The sequence below is a fragment of the Amborella trichopoda genome, chromosome 1 (genome assembly GCF_054954075.1).
Source record: "Amborella trichopoda isolate Santa Cruz 75 chromosome 1, AtrichopodaSantaCruz75HAP2 v2.0, whole genome shotgun sequence".
NCBI lineage: Eukaryota > Viridiplantae > Streptophyta > Magnoliopsida > Amborellales > Amborellaceae > Amborella > Amborella trichopoda.
Window position 1 is genome coordinate 1,267,174 of NC_142336.1, and position 8,724 is coordinate 1,275,897.

Here is an 8,724-nt window from a genome sequence, read left to right on the forward strand (position 1 = left end):
GCTAGAAAAGGCTCTTTTCTTTTCTAGGGTTTACTGTGTTTGCATAAGCTAGGGTTTGAAATTACCTAGGGTTTCCTCGAGTTTGTGATTGACAAGCTAGGGTTTGAGGGAAGGTGAAAATTAGGGTTTTCAGTCTCTAAAGATCCCCGAAAATAGACCGGAAGTGATCCTGAAAATGCAGCTAAAACATAAAGGTAGCAATCCGAATCAGATCTAAACCATCTATAAAACAGCGGTGCGGGTCGTGTCACTACTCAATGGGCCTAGTAACAGGGTCTACATCGATGGGTTGTTTTTTGGCCTATTTTTTTGCTATTTATTTTGTGCTTCTTATTTTTGTGATATTTTTTTATCAAACTATGCTCAATACATTATGATTTCAGTCAATTTGAAATGTTTTCTTTCATATCTAGACCTGCCTAATTTGGATGTTGGTCGCCTAAGTTCTATGGTGTATTCAGAGAACATTCTTAAGGTGGCTATGGTTTAGTGTGAACTATAGTTTGCTATGTTGTATGGTCTATTGTGCTAGTGTGCTTAAGGATTCAAGGACTCTAGAATAAATCGAATTTTGGGAGGAGTGTCTATAGTACCTTAGAAAAAGTCAAAATGAGTCGCTCTTCATCAACGAATGCAAACAGTTTATTTGATGGACTCTGAGATCTAGGTCGTCAAGAACTCAAAATCACTTTTTGTTTTTTACTATTATTTATCTAATTCTATAAAGTTATCTGCAAAACTTGGGATAAAAATCCCTCTAAGCTTAGATTTAATCACCATTCACATGGATGGTATTTAAGAAATATAGTTTCTATGATTTGTTTTCAAATTATGTTTTTTCCTGGAATTCTTCATGATAGTGATTTTAGTACAAGTTCAAAAGTTAGTTAATTTAGTGTATGTTCAAATGTTTGGGTCATACAATCTCTTTTAACATAGTGTTTTAAGGTGTTAAAAGAAAAATCCACATTTAATGATATTTTCATTGTTCGTTGGAGTTGTTTAACTATCCAAATGGGACCTAAAGGGTGTGATTTGTACAAGGCCCAGGCCCTAAACAATCAACGTAAGGCATTTAAATAGTATCAAAAGAAGTCGTTTTAGAACCGAAAATCTTTATGAAGGCCCGAAAATTTACTTCTATCTCTAATTAAAAAATTTCAAGCTTCAAAAACAGTGTTGATCAAACAGATCTATGCACACTTGGAAAATCTTGAAAATTGATGACCTAGATAATGCATTACAAGATGCACTATTTCTAAAATTTAAAGTCCTTTTTTTTTATGTTCTTGTATCTCAAGGTCGAGATGATCGGATTTGAGGGCCTTTGGGTATCAAAAAAACTTTTTCTAGTGAAATGTTGAGGTGTGCCTTAGTTTAATTGTTTAAGGCCTCAACCTTATGTAATCTTTTTCCTTTTAATAATAGAGTAATCAATGTTTTGTAACTATGGGCACTGTCCGAAATGCCACATATGGGGGAACAGATGAAAAAAATGCTCTATCGGTAATTTGCGCGCAACCCAAACAATGCCTTAAGTTACTTTGCCATAACCTCCATCCACCTTTAAAATCAACATACTTGGAGACATAAGACGAGTCCCACAGCCGCGTCGAGTAAATAAGCAAAAAAGAACTCGGGAGTTTGAACTCGATTTCGGTTTTGTTAAATCGTCGAGTTAGCAATTATTTGCCATGTGATCACAATAAAGAGCAAAAGGAACTTCTGACTTTCCTAATCTTAATTTGACAAATGAATAGTTGTCTATAACTCGGGGGACGCATTTCTCTAGCTGCGTCTCCCGAGGTATCAAACATCCTTTAAGATGGATGTAAAGTTGTGGTCCCTCCTAAAAGAACAATATATAATAGTTCAATTTTTTTCAAAAAATTATCCTTTTAGCTTTTATTTTTTTTAAACATATTGATGATCTTCATGTTAGAAGCACTATATATCTTAAAAAATTAGGTCCAAACTCAATCTAAAAAATAAATAAAAAAGAGGGGTGGCATCTCTATATGTGACTCCTAGGACACATAGAAACCTTGTCCTTTGACAAAACATGAGATATATTTGTCCCCTTTGCAATAATTGTTGCACTTTAAGCTTGTTGGCAATATTTAAAAAAAAAGAAAAGAAAAAGGAAAACGTTTATATAAGGTTGCAACCTTAAAAATGTAGAATTAAAAATGCACCTCAAAAATCCATAAGAAATGGTCGTTTTAATGTTGAAAACCCTATAATTGATCATCTCGACATCGAGATGTATGAATATGAAAAACAAAAAATATTTTGAGTCCCCAAAAATAGTGCATTATCTAGATCGTCCATTTTCAAAATTTTCATATGTTTATGGATCTACTTGATTTTACCCATTTTTTGCGTTTAAAATTTTATAATTAGATATGAAAATAGATTTTAAGATAATCCTAAGAACTTTTTACATCAAAAGTACAAGTTATGATAAAATTTGGAGGTGCGCCTTAATTGGATTGTTTAAGGTTGCAACCTTATAGAAACTACACCAAAAAAAATTGACAAATGGTTTCAATGTAACATTTACGGCTATAATAATTTCAAGGTAGCTAGTTAATGGCACTTGCACTGCATGATGTTGCCGGTGAGAGATAGATGCGCTATTTAATATTTTATATTTTTACAACTATTATAACTCATGATTATGTATCTTTTAAAATTAAATTAAAATATATAAGTAAAATGTTGAATAGTTCATCTCCCAATCATGAGTATTTTGATAAATTTCCCCATGTAATAAGAAACCCATAGTTATTAAGACCAAAGTGAACATATAGTTCAACCGGTTGGAATGCCAACCAGTACTTTGATTGTTTTGGTCCAAAGAAAAAATCGGGTTTGGTTGAAAATTGATTAAAATTAATGTTTGACTGGTTTTGGCCGGTCAGACCAGCAAGGTTTGACCATTTCAACCATCTAAACAAAGTTGGGAAAATCTTTTTATATATTTTATATTTTTTAATTATGATATAGGACTTTCTTTCAGTTTCTAAAAAACATTAGACCAATCGGTTTGTCTAGTGGTTCGACTGCTTATGACTGAACCAAAACCCATGCCAATTCAATGACCGGCCTGACATTGATCATACTAATAAGACCTTCTTAGAGTAAATCGACAGTAGACAATTAGTTGATTGGTATAAAAAGGTCATATTGGGAGGATATATAATAAGTGATCATATGGGAAGAGTATGCAATAAGTCTTGTGGTATAAAAAGGTCACAATCACCTTAAGTAATCAGGATTAAATATAACAGTAAAGATTATATTATTGAAGTGCTCCAAGTTATAAATAAATAAATAAAAATGACATTGTATAAGGAGTGATACACCAATGATTAAATTTCACATATGGTGTATGTGAACTTTACGTACAAAAAGGTGATAATCTTGTAGTATACAATCTTGTAAAATTTTAGAAAATTTTAAGAGATACACCTAACTTTTGAACCATTTAAAATTTTATAGATTTTCAACCACTCCAACTTATGATCATGTATATTTTGAGAGGGTTTTTGAAACAAAATAAAAAAAATGATATGTTAAATAGTTTGTCTCTTAAATACATTTTAATAAATTCCCCTTTATTATTGATTTGGCAGGACTAATGCCACAAATATATTGAAGTGACTCTTGTTTGCCACCTTGAGCAAGTGCAACTAAATAAGTAGGTGGGGCCTCCATTTATTAATGAACGGTCTAGATGCAACAATCCATTCATTCGGATATGAATGGACGATAGAGATGCACCCTATGGTTCTTTATGGCATGGTCAGCGCCCTCTATGGTTCCTCATCCGTTAAAGCAAAGTACCTTTGTCCTATTAAAGGCTGCTATCATGCTGGTGAAAATTTGACCAAAATTTATGGTGCACCCAGGAGCATATTGTACAACAACTTCAAGCAAACAAGACACTCATGAGATTTTTTTTTTAATTCAAATATTTAGAATCTATCTAAGTATTACTAGATGGAAAAGTGCTGCATGAGTCAGCATGCACAAGAGCCCGCTAACTCACGAACGTTCATCATAAAGATGGACGTAAAGATGGACGTTGTATGAAGTGTACCCTCCATAGATTTCATATAGTTGGTGCACCAAAAAATACCAAAAAAAATATAAATTTTAAAATTGTATTTTTCTTTTCATATTCATGAGCACTTTGGCGTTGATGAATCCATAAAAAAAATTAGATAAAAAATCCATATCTAAAATGAATTTTAAAGGGTAGGGCTATAGCTCAATTAGGTAGAGCACCTAGTTTACACGTACACCAATGCTATTTCAGGAGAGTCCATAATGCAATCAAGAGAATTGATATGAAAGATCGATGTCTTACTCCATTGATTTTAGGAAACAAAAGAATAATTGCCTCACAAATATTAGGTTTAGTCATATTTTATTTGATTCGAGTGCCAAATAAAACCAATCATTGGTTTGATAATTGATAAGGTGAATCCCCAGGCCCATATCGATATATATATGTGTCGGCCGACTCATAAAAACCCCTTTCTTAATAAACTATTGATTTCAAGAAAAAAAAAAATACATTTTTGAGTTCCTGAACATCTAGATATTTCCCTCCAAAAAACATCCGTAAAATTTGGAATCTAAAAAACATTCCTGGCTTGACTTTTTCCTGAGGGAGCAAATGGATATTGTGCTGTTGTGGGAACATGAGATCTTTTCACAAATTTTAATTTTGTTGTCATGAAAGGATTTTAAGTCTCTTCCTTCACTTCACCCTACAAAAAAAAAAAAAAAAAAAAGAAATTTGAGGGGCCAAAAAAAATAACTCAACCTTCTAAACTTTCTTGAGATTTCACTTGTATTGGCTAGGTACCAGTTGAGTGTTTAGGGCTGGAAATCGAGCAGGGCCAGTGGCCCGAGTGGTTTTAGTGTGGGTCCACTTGACTTGAACCGACTAGGTCTATACAAGCCTCTTTCCATCACTAAAAACAAAAGTAATAATAAAAATAATAATAATAGTAATAATAATAATAATGTCAATACTGGTTAAAAATACCCAAAATACCCTTACTCATGTACGTGTGCCAGCCCAACAAATATGTGCCCTGAAGCCATCATCTCATGTGAAACACGTGCTTTGCCAAGTGGATTAAACCACTAATAAATCAAATATTTTTTCATATAAACTTAAATGAAAACCTTCGGTTTGATAAAGGAAAATGGTTTGATAAGGCTGCAACATTTTAAAACAAGTAAAGCTTCACCTTATAACTCATTAAAAATTACAATTCAAGCAGCGTTTTAAAAATCGCCGAGTCGAACCGGACTCGCCCGGTTCGACTCGAAATTCACGAAAAAGGGACCGGATCGGTTCAAAAATCGGGAATCGTCTTGTTCTAGAGAGAACCGGACGATTCCGCACAGTGACTCGCCGATTCACTGTGCGGAATCGGCGAGTCCGTGAAGAACACGGGTTGCACAGTATTCTTCACGGATTTTCTTCAAATTTGTCATTTTTTGATCATTTTTTTTGTTTTTTTCGGCACGTGATCTGTTTTGCAGGCTGTAAACAGCTTTATTCAGCTTTTTCAACGATTTAATGGTGGAAAAATTGGTTGTTTTTTTATCAAGAAAAATTCGGGGTTTAGGGTTTTCGCCATTTCTGAAATTTCATGCCAAATAGGGCATGAATCTTTCAAAATTTGTAGGCATATTGATCTTAAAGCTGTGAATCAAAAGATTTTGTTACTAATTTGTGATAATCGTTGAGAAAAACAGACTTTTTTGGAGATTGAAGGTTTCGGTTCACAAAAACAGGTAAGAACTTTGGGTTTTTTTATTTTTCCGCCATTTGATTTATTTCATGGCATATTTTGAACAAAATGAGTTCAATAATTAGGGTTTTTAATCTTTATTGTGTCTAGTATGATTTAAAATTTTCAATTTTACGTAATCTGGTCAATTACAGCAAGAAATTTGATATGAACAGTGAGATGTCTGCGGAACCAAATTCCGCTGTTTTTTTTTTTTTTTTCCGCCTTTTGAATTTGTTTTCATGATATATTAGAAATAATGTGTTAAAAATTTAGGTTTTTGATTCCTTATATTGTTGTTTATCAGAAAATATAGTCAATTGAATGTAATTTATTCACTTGGAGGTGAATTTTTGAGTTAAAATCGCTTATGTAAAACGACTCTGTGAAGAACAATTTTTTTTTTTTTTTTTTTTTTGTTTGTAGCCCATGATAGAATTTTTTGTAATCTATGATCGAATTTTTTGTAATCCATGATCAAAATGTTTGTTTTTTTTTCTTGTAATCCATGATCGAATTTTATTTTTTATTTTTTATTTTTGTAACCCATGATAGAATTTTTTGTAATCCATGATCGAATGTTTTGTAATCCATGATCGAAATGTTTGTTTTTTTTTGTAATCCATGATCGAATTTTTTGTTTTTTGTTTTTTATGTAACCCATGATAGAGATTTTTGTAATCTATGATTTAATTTTTTGTTATCCATGATGTAATTGTTTTTTTCTTTTTTAGTAATCCACGATCGAATTTTTTGTTTTTTTTTGTTTTTTTTTTTGTAATGCATGATCGAATTTTATGTAATCCATGAACGAATTTTTTGTAATCCATGATAGAATTTTCTGTAATCCATGATCGACTTTTTTGTAATCCATGATCGAATTTTATGTAATCCATGATCGAATTTTTTGTAATCCATGATAGAATTTTCTGTAATCCATGATCGACTTTTTTGTAATCCATGATCAAAATGTTTGTTTTTTTTACTTGTAATCCATGATCGAATTTTTTGTGTTTTTTTTTTTTTTGTAACCCATGATTGAATTTTTTGTAATCCATGATGGAATTGTTTTTTTTTGTTCTTGTAATCCACGATCGAATTTTTTGTTTTTTTATGTTTTTTTTTTTTTTTTGTAATCCATGATCGAATTTTATGTAATCTATGATCGAATTTTATGTAATCCATGATCGAATTTTTTGTAATCCATGATCGAATTTTTTGAAAATTTATGAAATTTTTTTTTTAATCCATGATCGAACTTTTTGAAAATTTGTTAATTTTTTTTTTTAATCCATGATCGAATTTTTTGAAAATTTGCTGTACTTTTTTTTTTTTATTTCTTTTTATCCATGATCGAATTTTTTGAAAATGATGATTTTTCGAAAAGATGTGAAAATCGTGATAAAGTTTTGATTATCATGATGTATTAAACATTTAAACCTAATTTTTAATTTTTATTGTTTGAGTTTGCTGTAAATTTTTTTTTTTTTTTTTCATGATCGAACTTTTTGAAAATTGATGATTTTCCGAAAAGATGTGAAAATCGTGACAAGGTTTTAATTATCATGAGGTATTAAACTATATTTTAAATTTTTATTGTTAAAGTTTTTGTTGAAAAAATTGTATGTTGATGGATTATTTATGCAAAAAAATGCATGTTATTATATTTTCAATACAAAACTGTATTTTTTTTATCTGTTGTTCATGGATTTTTAAGTTGGAATGACTGATGTTAGCCGGCTCTTTGAAGAATTGTTTTTATTATTAATTTTTTAATACAAAAAATGTATGTTCTTGATAATTGAGTTGTAGCCATGTTTGGAGCTTGCATTTTGTATTATTCTAAATGTTTGTAATTGATATGTACGAAATATTATTGTCAAAAAAGGTATTTTGCAATAACAAATAACAACAAATATGACTACATGAACTACCGCAACATATTATCACTACATATGGTGATTATTTTTCTTTTTGAACTGTCAGGTTAATTTAAACTTTTTACATCTTAAAACAGTTGAATCATGTCAAGATCTACAGAAGACCCTGCATGGCAACATGGGGTCAGACTTGATCCCAACAAGAAAGACAAAATTATTTGTAATTACTGTCAAAGAGTGATAAGTAGTGGGGTACATAGGTTCAAGCAACACTTGGCAGAGGTTAAGGGAGAAGTTTCTGCATGCACTAGTGTCCCTAGTAATGTAAAAAAACAGATGGTGGCAATTCTTAATGCTAGCAAAGGTAAAAAAATTGCCAAACATAGGATGAATGAGGAGATAGCTAGTTTATATTACACCATCAAGCAGGAATGATACAGAAGAGCAATATAATTATGACCTAAAAGAGCAATATAATAATGAGCTGGACATAGCCACAAGATTGAGTTTACATGAACAATATCAGAGGGAATGTGGGTTTAGAATGCCTGGTGGGTCTAGCTCAGACATGCATGGTGGGCCTAGCTCCGATATGCATGGTGGGCCTAGTTCAGATATGCATGGCGGGTCCAGCTCGAGCATGTATGGCGGGCCCAGCTCAAATATGTATGGAGAGGTTGGTGGCAATATGTATCAAGAAGAATCAGTTGTTGAAGAAATTGTTTCTAAGTTACCTAGGAGTGTCAGTATTGCAGGTCATGGTCGTAAAGACCCATTTCTCTCAAAGCCTAAGTCACAACAGATGACCTTAAAAGGCATGGTTAAAGGTACAAGAAACATGTTAGGGAGATATGTTGGTAAATGGTTCTACGATAAAGGGATTCCCTTTGATGCAGCCAATAGCCCATATTTTCCACCTATGGTTAGTGCAATCCAGAGAGCCGGGCCCGGGGTAAAACCCCCGACGGCATATGAGCTCAGTGGGCCAATATTAGACGAAGAGGTAGAGGAAGTTAAAAAGTGGA